This window comes from Delphinapterus leucas, chromosome 16, assembly GCF_059928025.1.
Source record: "Delphinapterus leucas isolate spDelLeu-1000000601 "Yukka" chromosome 16, BTC_Dleu_Yukka2, whole genome shotgun sequence".
Lineage (NCBI taxonomy): Eukaryota > Metazoa > Chordata > Mammalia > Artiodactyla > Monodontidae > Delphinapterus > Delphinapterus leucas.
In genome coordinates this window covers 29,474,397-29,490,380 of record NC_143144.1, presented here as the reverse complement: position 1 = coordinate 29,490,380, position 15,984 = coordinate 29,474,397, and the positions used below count along the sequence as shown (strand labels likewise).

At 42.8% G+C, this 15,984-nt stretch overlaps 2 pseudogenes; one reads left to right on the top strand and one right to left on the bottom strand.

Annotated features, from left to right (window-relative positions):
- Positions 1 to 15,984, bottom strand: part of LOC149747244 (uncharacterized) — a 119,467-nt pseudogene that overhangs the window by 46,967 nt on the left and 56,516 nt on the right.
- LOC149747245 (uncharacterized) lies at positions 4,867 to 9,352 on the top strand (annotated as a pseudogene).

Below are 15,984 nucleotides of genomic sequence, written 5' to 3'. Positions count from 1 at the left end.
GTCCTGGTGAGGGACCTTACTCATAAATCCAGTCATTCCTCAAAAACGCCATCTCCTGAGAATATTTTTAGACTGACTTCTGTTGGACGCTGGGTGGTTCTGCTATTGGGACAGTATCACCGTAGCCATCAGCAGCAGCATGGTTAGTCATTCTAAAGAACTGGAAACAACCCAAATATCCATCCACAACAGAGTGGAAAAATTCACATGTGGAATGCTTGACAGCAGCTAAAAGGAATGAAGCAGACCCACGTGGGCTTGACATGGCCAGATCTCTAAGACATATATTGTTGAATGAGAAAAAACAACTTTCATGTTGATATATTTAGTGTGATACCACTTATGTAAAAAGAGAAGTCTCAAAACAAGGTGCTTTCAGTGGCTACATATTATACTAAAAGGGTCTGTAAAATACATCAAACTGGTAACAGTGGTTACCCCTGATTAGGGGTGGCTGTAACCAGGATGGGAGGTGATCAAAGGGGACTTTGGTCACCCTATGCAGGGTGACCGCTTGCCCAGGTTTGCCCAGAACGGCCTCTGTTTTCTCTGTTGCTGCTGTAACTAATAACAGCACTGCCTTTCACTCTCAAAAGTGTTCAGACTGGGTGATAAGTTACTTAATTACCATACTTATCTGTAGGGTTTAATTTTTTACAAAAAGAATATATTAAGTGATCACTTGTGTCATTTCTAGCAGTGTATTGAGAGAAGGTAAAGTCTTCCTCTCCTTCTCCAGGGCCCCAGTCCCACTCCTCAGAGGTAACACACTGTTAACAGTTCTAACATCCTTCTCGAAACTGTAACTCTAGGGACTTCCCTGGTGGCGCAGTGGTTAAGAATCCGCCTGCCAACGCAGGGGACACGGGTTCGATCCCTAGTCCGGGAAGATCCCACATGCCGCGGAGCAACTAAGCCCGTGTGCCACAACTACCGAGCCTGCACTCCAGAGACTGTGAGCTACAACTACTGAAGCAAGCCACCACAATGAGAAGCCCGCACACCGCAATGAAGAGTAGCTCCCACTTGCCACAACTAGAGACAGCCCACGCGCAGCAACAAAGACCCAATGCAGCCAAAAAACAAACAAACAAAAAGAAACGGTAACTCTGTATGTAACCATGCAACCTTAAAACACAGAGAAAAAGACATGGAATAATGCAGCACACCCTGTTTTGAAACTTGCTTTTCTCACTTAATTTTGTCTATATCTGGGTATCAGGAAAACCTAACATAGATCCTTGGGTCCTATCAACAGAGATTCAGTTTCTGTGGGTTGGCAGTGGGGCCCACAGATGTGTATTTCTGACGAGTTTTCTGGGTGATTTTGATGCCAGTGGTCCATGGACTCCATGCTAACCTTTGTCCATAAAACAATCATTCATCCATTTATTTAATAAACAATCATGGACCCTTGCTCTGGGTTTGGCCCTGGCTAAGCCTGGAATTCAGCAGAGAACATAACGCCGTCCCTGCCCTCCAGGGCACAGCCTCAGGTCTACTTCCAGCGGGACCAGTCATCTCTGACAGTGGGTTGAACGGGCTATGAGCATGGGCACTGGGGTCAGACAAGCCTAATCCTGGCACTTCCTCTTTCTGACCATCTGACCTTGGGAAAAGTACTTAGCCACTCTCTGCCTCAGTTACCTGGTTTTTAAGTGGACATCAAAATCCCCACGTCACATCATGGGCACTCAATAAGTTGCAGCTACTCTCATTAATAATTAATTATAAAGAACATATACATAATAATAAAACTCCTATAGCATTCTTGCCAAGAATGTTTAAACTAAATTCAATCATGGGGAAATAATCTGACAATCTGAACTCAGAGATATTCTAGAAAACCTGACTATATGCTCCAAAAATGTGTGTCATGAAAGACAAAAAAAAAAAAGAGAGAGAGAGAGAGAACCTATTCTAGATTAGAGAAGACGAAAGAGACATACAACTAAATGCAAAGTGTGTTCCAGGCTTTCATATATATATATATATATATATATATACACATATACACACACACACACACACACACACACATATATATATGTATACATAATATCATTGGGATATATATTATATATTTATATATGTATCATTGGGATAAGTGGGAGATATGAATATCAACTGTATATTATATAATGATATTGTAGCAATGTTAAATTTCTTTATTGTAATAACTGCAGTATGTAAATGTTCTCCTTCTTAGGATGTGTGCTGAAATATTTAGGGATAAAGTGTCATGATGTCTGCCAATAACTCTCAAATGGTTCAGAAAATTGTGTGTGTAGGGATGGGAGGAGAAAAAAGAGAGACAGAAAGGGAGACAGAAAGACAGAGAGAGAATATGTTGCAAAATGTTAACAACTGGTATATCTAGGTGAGTATATGGGTGCTCCTATTCTATTATTTCCATTTACTTTGTAGATTTAAATTTTTCCAAAATAAAAAATTTGGGAAAATGAAATCTAATGGTTTTAGAAAATAATATTCAGGATAGTGGCTGACTGGCGAAGGGGGGAGTGACGGGGAGGGAAGTGTGGCTGGCAGCTTCCTGACTTTGGTGGATGTCCTATATCTTGAACTGAGTGTGTTCATTTTTGGAGGATTCATTGAGCTGAGCACCTATGATTTCTCCTCTTTTTGTGTGTAGGCTACATGCCAAGAAATAATTTTATTTAGAATCATCATCATAATAAAGCATCCTTCCCAGCATCCTATCCTCTGATCTGGTTCTGTAAATGCAAGATGGGTCCAGGCGGGAGGGAAGGCTGGGGCGGGGCCATCCTTCCCTGACAGTGTGTCTCATCCGAGAGGAGGGACAGCAGGGCCTGAGTCTGATGACAGCCTGCCTCTCAGTCTGACCCCATGGGGAGGAGGCCGGCTGCTTTCGGAGGTGCCCCAGCCTGCGCCTCTGAGCCGTGCCCACTCCTGCTGCCAGCCCCTGCAGCAGGAGGTTGGCCTTGACTCCACAATTCTCAGGCCCCAGCGTTCTGCTCTCTTGTCAGCCTCGTGGGCCCAGATGGATGTGGGCTCAATGAAGCATCTCATCTTGTGTGAGAAGGAAGTCCAGGGGTCACATTTTCCTCTCCTTGCATTGTTCCCCCATGTACTGATCTCATCTGCTTCACTAGCTGGAGACAGAAATGTAGTCATGTCTCTGTGTTTTACAGATTAATCGCTGGAGTCCTCATCAGCCTAAACTAACAGGAACAGTAACAATGGCTAACACTTACACAGTGCTTACTACATGCCAGATCCTGCTCTGAGTACTTTATGTATATAACTCATTTAATCTTACAACAGCTCTCTGAGGCAGGGTTGTTTTAAATCCATTTTACAGATGGGGAAATTGTGGCATAGAGAAGTAATTTGCCCAAGCAGGACTGACTGCATAATTGGCACGGCCAAGTGAAAAATGAAAATAGAGGAGTGGAAGGGGGTCCTTCTTCAAAAATAACTTATTATGAAAAAAGAATGAAATAATGCCATTTGCAGCAACATGGACGGACCTAGAGATTGTCACACTAAGTGAAGTATGCCAGACAAAGACAAATATATGATATCGCTTATACATGAAATCTAAAAAAACAATGATACATATGAACTTAGTTACAAAACAGAAATAGACCCACAGATGTAGAAAACAAACTTATGGTTACAAAAAGGGAGGGGGGAGAGATAAATTAGGAGTCTGGGATTAACATATACACACTACTATATATAAAATAGATAACCAACGTGGACCTACTGTCAAGCACAGGGAACTCTACTCAATATTTTGTAATAACCTATAAGGGAAAAGAATCTGAAAAAGAATAGATAGATATGTATGTATAACTGAATCACTGTGCCATACACCTGAAACTAACACAACATTGTATTATAAATCAACTATACCTCAGTTAAAAAAATAAAATAAAATATGGCTGACACATTTTTAAAAATTATTAAGACTTTCAAGACAGCAAGCATTAAGCCCAGCATGGTGCCCGTTTAATTAAGGCAGGCTCCAGTGAGGCTGTACAGGTCTGCAGCCCATGAGGTCAGGCCAGGGAAGTAGCAGAGCAGAAACTGGAACCCGAGCAGTCTGACGCCAGAGTCCATCCTCCTATCCACGGTGCGGTACAACCCTCTACCCTCAGGATCTTCCTCCGCTCACCTTCCCCAAGGTGCCCAAGAACTGGAACCACTACTCAGTGCATCGGGATCTGTCCTGGCTCTAAAAGCCAGGTGGAGACAGAATTGAACAGTCTAATCAGCCCGCTGCCACAAGGGGTCGCTGTTGAAAACTGGTCCTGCGCAGTTTGCTGCCTCCACGTCCAGAGCTCAGTGCTGCCCTTGCTGAGCCAACCCTGGAGGTGCACAGCAGCGCCCCACACTTGGGCTCCAGGCTTCAACTCTTTTATTTCACACACTTACATGCAGCCACTGCTCCCACAGCACAACCTCTACCAGAGTGCTTGGAGGTCTCTGCCACGCCAGTTGCCGGCTGGGCACCAGCCTCACTAACAAGTATCTAGGCCTGATATTAGCTTGGTTCACCTATTCAGCGTCCCTGTTTCCTGATGATGAGGTTCCCCTGTGGCATTTCTTCTACCCTTTCTTGCCAAAGGGTCTCAGAGAGGCCCAACTCAGTATATCAGAAAGGCTCTAGTAGTCTTAAACCCCAAAAGGGAAGGGTCAGTCAGGGTCTTGACCTCAGTCCTCCCATATGCAAATATCCTGCCTCTATGATCAGCCCTGCAAAACCTTCTCAGAATCACATAATTCCTTTTTGCACCCTTTTCCCAGAGCAATGTATTTGCCTACTTAACATAAGCACTGCATAACTAAGAGAAGAGGGATTATTCTTTTGCCAGAAAATCTAGTTTTGCCTTCCTAGGCACACCATTACACAGGATTTAACATGTCTGGCACATCAATGTCACACCCAGATACTTTCTTAATAACATAAGTGTCTAAAAAGGGTTGACGAATGAGACTTTAGAAGATGAAGGATTGGAGGAGGGAGCAGAGCTGGTGGCATGTGGGTATTATAACCTCACTGGCTGATGAGGCCAGCAATGTCTGGATTACTCTGGTACCGTGGGCATCTGTGCAGTCAAGCTGGCACCATCTAGAGTTCCCCTCTGTATCAGTTAGAAGCGTATTCAGTTGCAGCTAACAGAATACCAACCAACAGTGGACTAAACAAATGGAGATTTATTATTTTCACCTGACAGAAATCTGGAGGTAGGCAAGTTGGTTTGTCAGCTCATGGCCGGTGTGTGTCATTACAATTCTCTTGGTCTTTCCCTCATAGAAGCTGATGGCTGCTGCAGCTCCAGCCTTCAAGTCTGCATTCAAGGCAAAAAGAAGAAAGGGCAAGAAGGGCCAGCACCAGCAGCATCCAACGCCCTTTATCAAGAAAGGAAAAGCCTTCCTAAGAGCCCCCAGCAGGTTTCAGCTTATGCCCCATTGGTCTAAACTGTGTCCCATGCCTTTCCTGGCTGCAAGTGAGTTTGGGAAAGTGAGCCTTTACGTTGCAGCAAAGAGGATGATGCCACACCCTTCCCCCTACAGGCACCCTAGGTGGCACAGGACCCCAGGGCCCCTTCCCAACAACCTCAGATTCTTTCCAGAGGAGCTCCTGCATCCTGTGGCCCTCATAATGCCCCAGGCAAGAAGGGCCCACCCAATGAGCCGGGATTCCCCTGAGCAGGAGGCCGGCTGACTTCAGCCTTTTCCTTGGTGATTCATGGTGCTCTGCCAGCTGGGGGAGGCGACTAATTAGCTGTAGACTGATTAAGAACAAGGCAGGCAAAGCCCCAGACGTGATAAATATGAACTTTCCATCTTCCCCCTCCCGGCCGTTGCTGCCACCCACCACCAACAGCAGAAGGCAGGCCCGCGGCACCCCTCACAGTGCACCTGGCTGGGAGGCCAGCAGACGTCGTCCAGGCCACCACTCACACTGCCCGGCGCCAACCAGGGCATCATGGCAGGGACAAGCACAATGGGTTTTCCTTCAGGGCTTCTCCTCTCCTCCAGCCTCTCCCAACCTTCTTGCTCTCGACCAGGTATGGTACCAGGCCCGGATTTCTAAACCAGCCTCTGCCCTAAAGAATCTACAGCTGAGGGCTGTAGAAATGCAGAAAGGGGTGAGTTCCGTATGACCTGGAGTTGCTGGCCAGGGCTCCATGGCGGTGCTTTGGGTGGCTTTTCTGAGTAGAGCGGTGGTCCTGGAGAAAGGGGAGGACTCATGCACAGGAGTGGAGGCAAAATGAGCAGAATATGCTCCTGGGGCAGTGAGGAGTCTGGAGACAGGCCTGGAGAGGGGCAAAGCCAGGGGCAGGATGGAGATGAGGACGAAGAGGAAGCAAGAGTTTAGATCTGAAGCCCAGCTGCTTCCAGCCTCAGCTCCTCCACAATAGGTGGCCTTCACATGCATGAGACCCCATGGGGGGTTCAGGGGGATCTCCGCCCCCAGCTCCAGCTGTGACACCTGGCCTGTATCTCTCACTCCAGAAAGCACCTGTCAGGTGCAGGCAACCTTCATGCCACCAGGGCCTGGCCAAGCCACAGTGGAAAAGCTCTCTAACACATGAATCTTATACCAGATAAGGCTGTGATACGGACAAAGGATACATTTCACCAACAGATAACAAGAGAGATTTCAGTGAATGTGATTTCTCAAGTCGCCTCTGTTTTTCCATGAGGAGACCCCCTCAGGACGTGGCCAAGGTAAATGCCTATCTTAGGAGGCTGGGATGCACCCCACCCCCAGTCCACTCTGCCTGGCCCACTCTTACCCATCCCTTGGGTCTCAGCTCATGTCATTTCTTCGAGGGAGCTTCCCTGACCCCTCCTAGGTCACATTCTATGTATTTCCCTTCATCAATTGTAATACAGCTTATATTAATGCATTTAGGTGACTGTCTTTATTACTATAGACTCAATCAGCAAATATTAATTGAGCCACAAACTGTGCTAAGTTCTGGGGATACCATGAGACACAGACCCACCCGCATGGAGCTTACAGCCTAGGCATAAGTCCCAGCTTGTACCTAAGTGGGGATCCACCCTAACTGCAGAAGTAAGACCCCCCCCAGTCCCAGTAAAACAATGGGACAACTCATGCCCATTCAACTCATGGCCTCAGGCCACCCCCAGAAGGACCTTCCTGTGTGGTTGCTCAGGTTGTCCATGACACAAGGGGACTGTAGTGGATGCTGCCCATATTTCTCCTTCAGAGCCAAAGCACTCGTTCCTCTAGCTGCTGGGAGTGTTGCCTGTTAATGGCTGGTAACCAAGTCCCCCTCCAGGACCTGTCCTCAGCCAAAGAGAGGCACATCAGTCCCAGAGTGATGTCTGCTCGTTTGAAATAACAAAGGCCTGCCCCCTTCCTTGCCTCAATCCAGGAGCTTCCCGTGCGGTTGTGGTCCAACTTTTCCCTCTACCCCATCCTACTTCCCTCACTCCCTCACTCAGGGGCTATTCCTGAGAACACTCCTCAGTAAGACGCCTGCACGCAAATCTCGAGTCTCAGAGTCTGTTCTCTGGGGAACCTGAGAAAGAAACACGTTGGGGCAAAAATCCACCCTCACATGTGCCTACATCTGTCCGGAGGGAAGGACTCCTTTTTTCTCATCGGTACGAAGATGCCCTTTTATGACTTAGCAGCAACCTGGCCCAGCCTGATAGCTGAACAAGGAGCGCAACCCAGTGCTGGAAGGTCTTGGCACAGACATGAGGAGGGAATCGGGCCTTGCAGCCAAGTGATTTAGGAGACGCCAGAGGAGAGTATATCTGTGGTAAGAAGCCCACCAGCTCCTGGAGGCTGATTCCAGCTGATTAAGAGGCACCCAGGGCTAGTATTTCTGCAAGACAGCTGGGAAATAAGCTGAGGGAAACTGTTAATCCGGGATTTCCAACAATGTGGAAGGTGGCAGCCCAGCCCCAAACATCCTAACTCAGGCCCAGTGTGTGGGAACTCGCCCAGGTGGGCGCAGGAGGAAGGCGGGAGAAGCAGGAAGGAATTAGACTTTGCACAAACTTTGTAATTGAAATCATTAATAGCAGTGAAACAAGTTGTCCATCCTACATGTAATTTGTAGTAATGTTTGGTTACTGAGATTAATTTCTAGTAATGAAATACTAATTAAACCATTTATTGAGCAATGTATTTGCTTGGTGGTGTTTTATGGGTGTTCGCTTATAAATATTTTAATTACTTTTGCTAAGTAATTAGCATTTACTAAATAATTTCCAAACTATTTATTAATTTCCAGCAATTCTCAGCCAACCAACAAGTTATTGTTTTACTTTATATCAGTAATTAAAGCCTGGGTTTTTTTTTTTTTTTTTTTAGACTTTGAGTGAAGAGAAAGAGTAATAAAGACAGTCTATTCTATCACAGGAGGTTGGGTGTATTAAAACAAAAAAAAGGGACATAAAAACGACTCATAACCCAACATTGCTCAAACACTGTTAATAAGATAAAGATATCTTTACAGACTTTCCTTATGGGCACATGTACTGTGTTTTTCAAAATTGAGATCATACCAAGTACATGATTTCTGGCCAGCAAACTTTGCCAATTTTTGTATCATACTTTCTATTCTATTAAAATGCTAAACCACTCTAGAGAGGTAAAGTCTCTTTAACAGTTAAAGAGACTTTCTGAAAGTAATATTTACTTTTTCTACCTCTATGCACCTACGATATGTCAGACACTATGCAAAGTAATTCACACATTATTGGTAGTAATAAACTACTCTGGCAGTAGTCTGTGTAAAACAGGGCTACCCACATGATACAGGCTTAGCATGAAGTCATTCATCTTCAATAAAATGGTCTGGGAGGAAAAAAAATTACCAAAATAAATGAAATAGGGTCACAGTGAATGTAGTTCTGGGACCTGCTTTTCTTGCTTAAAATATAATAAACATCTTTCCATTTCAATAACTATGGAGGAGTAGCAGTGTCCTTTTTACTAGCTGCATAGCATTCTATATTCCCAGTCATTATTTACTGCCTAATTGCTGGATATTTTGGTTGTTTTTAGTGAACAAGCTTATAATGAATGTCAGTATACATAGATCATTGTGCACTTGTCACCTACTTCCTTAGAATATATTCCTAGAAGTGGAATTGCTGGGTCAAAGCGCAGGAACATTTTTAAGACTTTGGATTCATGCTGCTCACATGCTTTAAGAAAAATTGAACGAATTTATTCTCCCATCACTAGAGGTGAGAGACCTGTTTCCCTGCACTATATACAATTATTATTATTTTAAATCTCATGTCATTTGCTCTTGCTCCCTGTCTAAAGCAGGGGCAGCCCAGGAAAGCATCCTGAATCACAGAACTTCACAACCCACCACCCCATTGGCTCAGGAGAAACACAGTTGGCTCATGAAGACCTACATGCTATGTCTTCACAGCTTACGTAGCACCAAAATGTTTAAAATTATTCCCTACCGCACCATTCCCCTCTCCCCCAGCCTCTTCCTTTCCAGCCAGGACACCGCTTCTCTGAAGGCATCAGTAAAGGTGGCACAAAGGGCTTGGCTCCCTGCTGGCAGATGCCTGCCCCATGTGGCGTCAGAACAGGCACCTGTCTAGGCCTTCTCCCTTTATCTCTTGACAAAATATCGCCCCACCAGCATGTCACAGTGCCTAAAAATTCTACCATCAGTGGCGCACACTAAGGAGTTTTGTAAACATTCAGAGGTTAGCCTAGGTGACATTTTATGATCTGATAAGTTTTCCAGAGGCTCTCCCATCTCCTTTCCAATGCTCCTTTCTCACCTGCTGTGAAGTCACCTGGTGCCTCTGGCCGTCCCAAGTGCCCATCCTTAGCCCCCATACCCCTCCTTGGACAGGACCACCTTGAATAATGTTTTAGTACCTGTGAGAAGGTACCTTCTCCAAACAAACCAAAAAACCTTCTTAGAGGGAGGAGATATTTCAACAACTCTTTAAATAAAGAGAGGGAGGTAAATTCGGGACGGAAAGGTGAGAGTGAATTGAGAGATGGCTTGATGTGGAGATAGAAGGGGGGGGTCATTGACGTTGCCCCCTCCCAAATGAAAACCACAAAACAGAGCACACAGCTGGAGTTTGCTGTTTCTCCAAAGAATGAGAATTCCCACAAGTACGTTCCTATGGTACCACCGTGAGTTATTTTCCTCTTTTCTTTGCATCCATTTCCTCTCTCTCCCTAGAGCATGTAGTGTCTCAGGCACTTCTCCAGGCCCTCAAAAGTGGCTCAGAAGAGTGGAGGAGGAGGTGTGAGAGCCCCCAGCATTGGCTGAACATTGGAATCACCTGAGGCTCTTTAAAAAATACTGATTAATATCTGTACCCCACCTTAAAAGTTCTGATGGGGCTTCCCTGGTGGCACAGTGGTTGAGAGTCTGCCTGCCGATGCAGGGGACATGGGTTTGTGCCCCGGTCTGGGAGGATCCCACATGCCGTGGAGTGGCTGGGCCCGTGAGCCATGGCCGCTGAGCCTGCGCATCCGGAGCCTGTGCTCCGCAACGGGAGAGGCCGCAACAGGGAGAGGCCCGCATACCGCAAAAAAAAAAAAAAAAAAAAAGTTCTGATGTAATTGGCCTGGTTTGACTTGGGCCTCAGAATTTTAAAAATATCACAGGTTATTCCAATATGCCACCAAGGCTGAGAACTACAGGTGTAGAGTCTGGACTTCATCTACTAGCCAGCAGAGCCTATTGAGGATTTGTAAATGACAAAACACAGTGGAAAACAACACTAACTGGAAAGATGACCACATCAAGTAAAAATAATAAGAGCAAATAACAATACAGCATATTTTGGATTCCAGGCACTTTTCTTAGATATATATTATATTATATACTTTTAAAGTATATATGATGTAAGAAATGCTAAGAAGCCCAGACAGGATAAATACAAAGAAAACCATACCCACACTTCTGGCACATCAGAGTAAAACTGTCAAAAGACAAAGGCAAAGAAAAACCTTAAAAAACAGAGAAAAAAAGGAATACTACCTTCAAAGTAGTAATAATAACAATAACTGACTTCTCTATGGAAACAATGGAGGCCAGAACGAGAAGGTAAGTAGGAAAGTGTATATATATATATATATATATATATATATATATATACACACACACATACTACTTTATATATAATACTTGTTAAATCATCAAAATAACCCTATAAGGTAGCTACTGTTATTATGACCATTTTAGTGATGAGAAAAGTGAGGCTCAAAAAAAGTTAATACCTTGTTCATGATCGCAGGACAAGTAAATGATGGAACTGAGATTTGAATCCTGGAGTTCTGGCTCCAAAGTCCATGCTCTTTGTATTGCTTCTGGATATGGTGGATTAGCTTGTATCAGATCAACTTCTTCACCAACCACAACTAGGAAAGCAAGTTTGAACAAAAAGAAAAGTTACCAGGGCACTGAAGACTTGAGAGGCCAAGATCACTAAGATAAAAGAAGTACATTGTGTGAACCTGATATCTGGTCACATTCTTCCCCTGCAGGCATTTGCAGATTTGTAAACCAATATCTGAGGGGCCCAAATGCTAAGTAGATATTCAGCAGTCTCCTGGGACTGAGGATTTTAAAAATGAGTTCTGGGATGCCAAAACATAGGAAATTTAGCAAACATCTCCAGCTTTCAGCTGGGATACCTGACAAGTTATAGCCTAAAACTAAGGGCTAACCTTACTTCTAGGATATGTTAAGAGATGAGCCATCAAAAGAGCTGAAACCCAGATTTAAACCATCTCAATCTAGATTAAGATGATCTAACTCTGACCTCAAGTAAAAGCAAACCCCCTCTGAAGGAAGATAACATGTAAGCTCAAATTTCCACCATAATTTTTTATCCGCAATGTCCATCATTCAATCAAAAGTTACCAGACTTACCAGGAGACAAAACCAAGTGACCAAAAACCAGAGAAAGACCAAATAATAAAAACAGACTTACAGGTAATTCATATACGAGAATTAGCAGAAACAATTTTAAATGAACTATCATCAATACATTTAAGAAAACAAATTACAAGTAGAAAATTTTCAGTGGCGAACTAGAATCTATCCAAAAAATCAAATAGAAATTTTAAAACTGGAAAATATAATGAATGAAATTAAGAACTGGATAGACGGGTTTAACCACAAAGTAAACACAGCTGAAGAGAGGACTAGAAAACTAGCTACTAATAGGACTGAAACAAAGGGAGAAAAAATAGAAAATACGGAAAGGAAATGAAAGATATGAACAAAGTGAAAAGGCACAAAATATGTGTAATTTTCCCATAAGGGGAGAAGAGAGAAAACAGAGCAAAAGCAGTATTTGAAGAGATTGATTATTGACTAAGAATTTTTCAAAAGAAACAAAAAAACACAAGCTATGTATTTAAGAAATGTTAAGAAGCCTAGGCAGGGTAAATACCAAGAAAACTACATCCACACCTTTGGCACATCAAAGTAAGACTGCTGAAAGACAAGGCAAAGAAAAACCCTAAAAAACAGAGAGAAAAAGGAATATTATCTTCAAAGTAGTAACAACAGCAGCAACTGACTTCTCTATAGAAATAATGGAGGCCAGAACAACAAAGGATATCTTCAAAGTTTTGAAAGAAAATAATTGTCAACTTAGAATAATACATCTTGCAAAAAACATTCCTTAAAAATAAATGAAAATAAGACATTTTCAGACAAAAATTAAAATATTTAACCAACAGACCAACATCAAAAAGAAAAAAAAGACCTAAAGAAAGTCCTACAAAAAGGAAAACAATCCCAGATGAAATCGAAGATATTCAGGAAGGAATGAAGAGCAACAGAAAGGGTCAAAATGTATATAAAACTATAATGATTACATTGTCTATATAGAAAACTCCAAATAATCTACAAAAAAACGCTCCTACGGACTTCCCTGTTGGTGCAGTGGTTAAGAATCTGCCTGCCAATGCAGGGGACAAGGGTTCGATCCCTGATCTGGGAAGATCCCACATGTCGTGGAGCAACTAAGCCCATGTGCCACAGCTACCGATCCTGCGCTCTAGAGGCCAAGAGCCACAGCTACTGAGCCCACATGCCACAGCTGTTGAAGTCCGTGCACCTAGAGCCCATGCTCCACAACAAGAGAGGCCAATGCAATGAGAAGCCCATGCACCGCAACGAAAAGTGGCCTCTGCTCACCACAACTAGAGAAAGCCCGTGCAGCAACGAGGACCCAACGCAGCCAAAAATAAATAAATAAATAAGAGTGAACTTTAAGAAAAAAAGCTCCTAGAACTAATAAGTGAGTTTAACAAAGGTACAGGATACAAGGTCGATATACAAAATTTTATTGTATTTCTATATATCAGCAATGAACATTGGATTCAAAATTTTAAAAACAATACAATTTACAACAGCACCCCAGAAATGAAAGACTTAGTTATAAATCTAACAGATATGTGCAGGATCTGTGTGTTGAAAACTACAAAATATTGATGAAAGAAATCAAAGACCTAAATAAGTAAAAAGATAATCCATGTTTATGGATTGGAAGAATCAAATTGGTAAGATAACAATCCCCCCCCATTGATCTATACATTCAATGCAATCCCAATCAAAATCTCAGTATACTTTTTTGAATCATTACTGACCAGCTGATTTCTAAAATGTATGAGACAAGGGCAAAGGATCTAGAATGACAATTTTGAAAAGGAAGACAAATGTTGAAGGAATCAAACTACCTAAATTCAAAGCTTAAAAAAGTATGGTGATCAAGATAGTGTGGCATTAGCAGAAAAGACAGACATACAGATCAATGGAACAAAACAATCAAGATACACTCAACTGATTTTTTTTATTTTATTTATTTATTTTTGGCTGCGTTGGGTCTTCATTGCTGCATGTGGGCTTTCTCTAGTTGCGGTGAGCGGGGGATACTCTTCACTGGGGTGCGCAGGCTTCTCATTGTGGTGGCTTCTCTTGTTGCAGAGCATGGGCTCTAGGTGCACGGGCTTCAGTAGTTGCCGCTTGCGGGCTCCAGAGCGTAAGCTCAGTAGTTGTGGCGCACGGGCTTAGTTGCTCCGTGGCATGGGGGACCTTCCCAGACCAAGGCTCGAACCTGAGTCCCCTGCATTGGCAGGAGGATCCTTAACCACTGCGCCACCAGGGAAGCCCTCAACTGATTTTTAACAAGGGTCAAAGGCAATTCAATGGAGAAAGGATAGTTATTTCGATAAGTGGTGTTGGAATAATTAGATGTCCATATGCAAAAAAAAGAAAGAAAAAAAGAAACACAACCCATGCCTCACACCTTATATAAAAATTAACTCAACCACTCCTAAGTATATATGCAAGATAACTGAAAGTATGTGTTCACACACAAACTTGTACATGAATGTTCATAGCAGCATTATTCATAATAGCCAAAACAATCCAAATGTCCACTGAACGATGAATGGATAATATGTATGTATTTATACAATGGAACACTATTCAGCAATAAAAAGGAATGAAATACCAATACATGCTACAAAATGGATGAAACTTGAGAACAATGCTAAGTGAAAGAATCTATAGAGGCAAAAAGTACATTAGTGGTTGCCTAAGGCTGGGGGAGGGGCAAGGGGCAGTGATTGCTATTGACTTCTGGGGTTTCTTTTTCAGATGATGAAATGCTCTGGAATTAGATAGTGGTGATGGCTGCATAACCTTGTGAATATACTAAAAACCACTAAAAACACTTCCAAAGGGTGAATTTTATGGTATGTGAATTATATCTCAATAAAATAAAATGTTTTTTAAAATTAACTCAAAATGGATCATAAACCTAAATGTATAATGTGAAACTACAAAACTTCTAGTAGAAATACATGAGAAAATCTGCATGACCCTACATTAGGTAAAGAATTTCTAGACACTGAAAGCACAATCCACAAAAGCATGATCCATGAAAGAAAAATGATAATTTGAACCTTATTAAAATTGAAAATTCTTGCTTTGCAAAAGACACTGATAAGAGAATTCAAAAGCAAGCCACGGGCTGGAAGAAAATATATGCAAATCATATTTCTGACAAAGACTTGTATACAGAACATATAAATAACTCTAAAAGCTGAACAATAAAAAAAAACAACAACAAGGAACCCAATATCTAACTTGCCAAAAGTTCCAAACACACACTCCACCAAAGAAGATATATGGGTGGCAAATAAGCACATTAAAACCTGCTCAGCATAATTAGTCATTAGGGATAACCAAATTAAAACTACCATGAGGGCTTCCCTGGTGGCACAGTGGTTGAGAGTCCGCCTGCCGATGCAGGGGACGTGGATTCGTGCCCCGGTCCAGGAAGATCCCACATGCCGTGGAGCGGCTGGGCCCGTGAGCCATGGCCGCTGAGCCTGCGCATCCGGAGCCTGTGCTCCGCAACGGGAGAGGCCACAGCAGTGAGAGGTCTGCGTACCGCAAAAAAAAAAACTACCATGAGATACCACTACATACCTACTAGAACGGCTAAAACTAAAAAGACTGATAATACCAAGTAGTGATGAGGACGTGGAGTAACTGGAAGCCTCAAATGTTGCTGATGGAGATGCAAATTGTTTGAAAAACAATTTGGCAGTTTCTTAAAAAATTAAACATACATATAACCATATGACCCAGCAATCCTACTACTAGGTATTTATCCAAGAGAAATAAAAATGTATGCTTATGATAAATTAATGTTTATAGGAACTTTATTCATAACTGCCCCAAACTGGAAGCCACTCAGATGTCTTTCAACTAGCAAATGGATAAAGTATAGTACAACTATACAATAGAATACTACTCAGCAATAAAAAGAAACAATCTATTGATTCACACAATAACATGTATGAATCCTATATGTATATTGCTAAGTGAAAGAAGTCAGACCCAGAAGGCTACATATATCTGTAGAGGTTGGAGGTAGGAACAGAGTACACTATAAGGGGACAGCACAAAGGAATTTAGG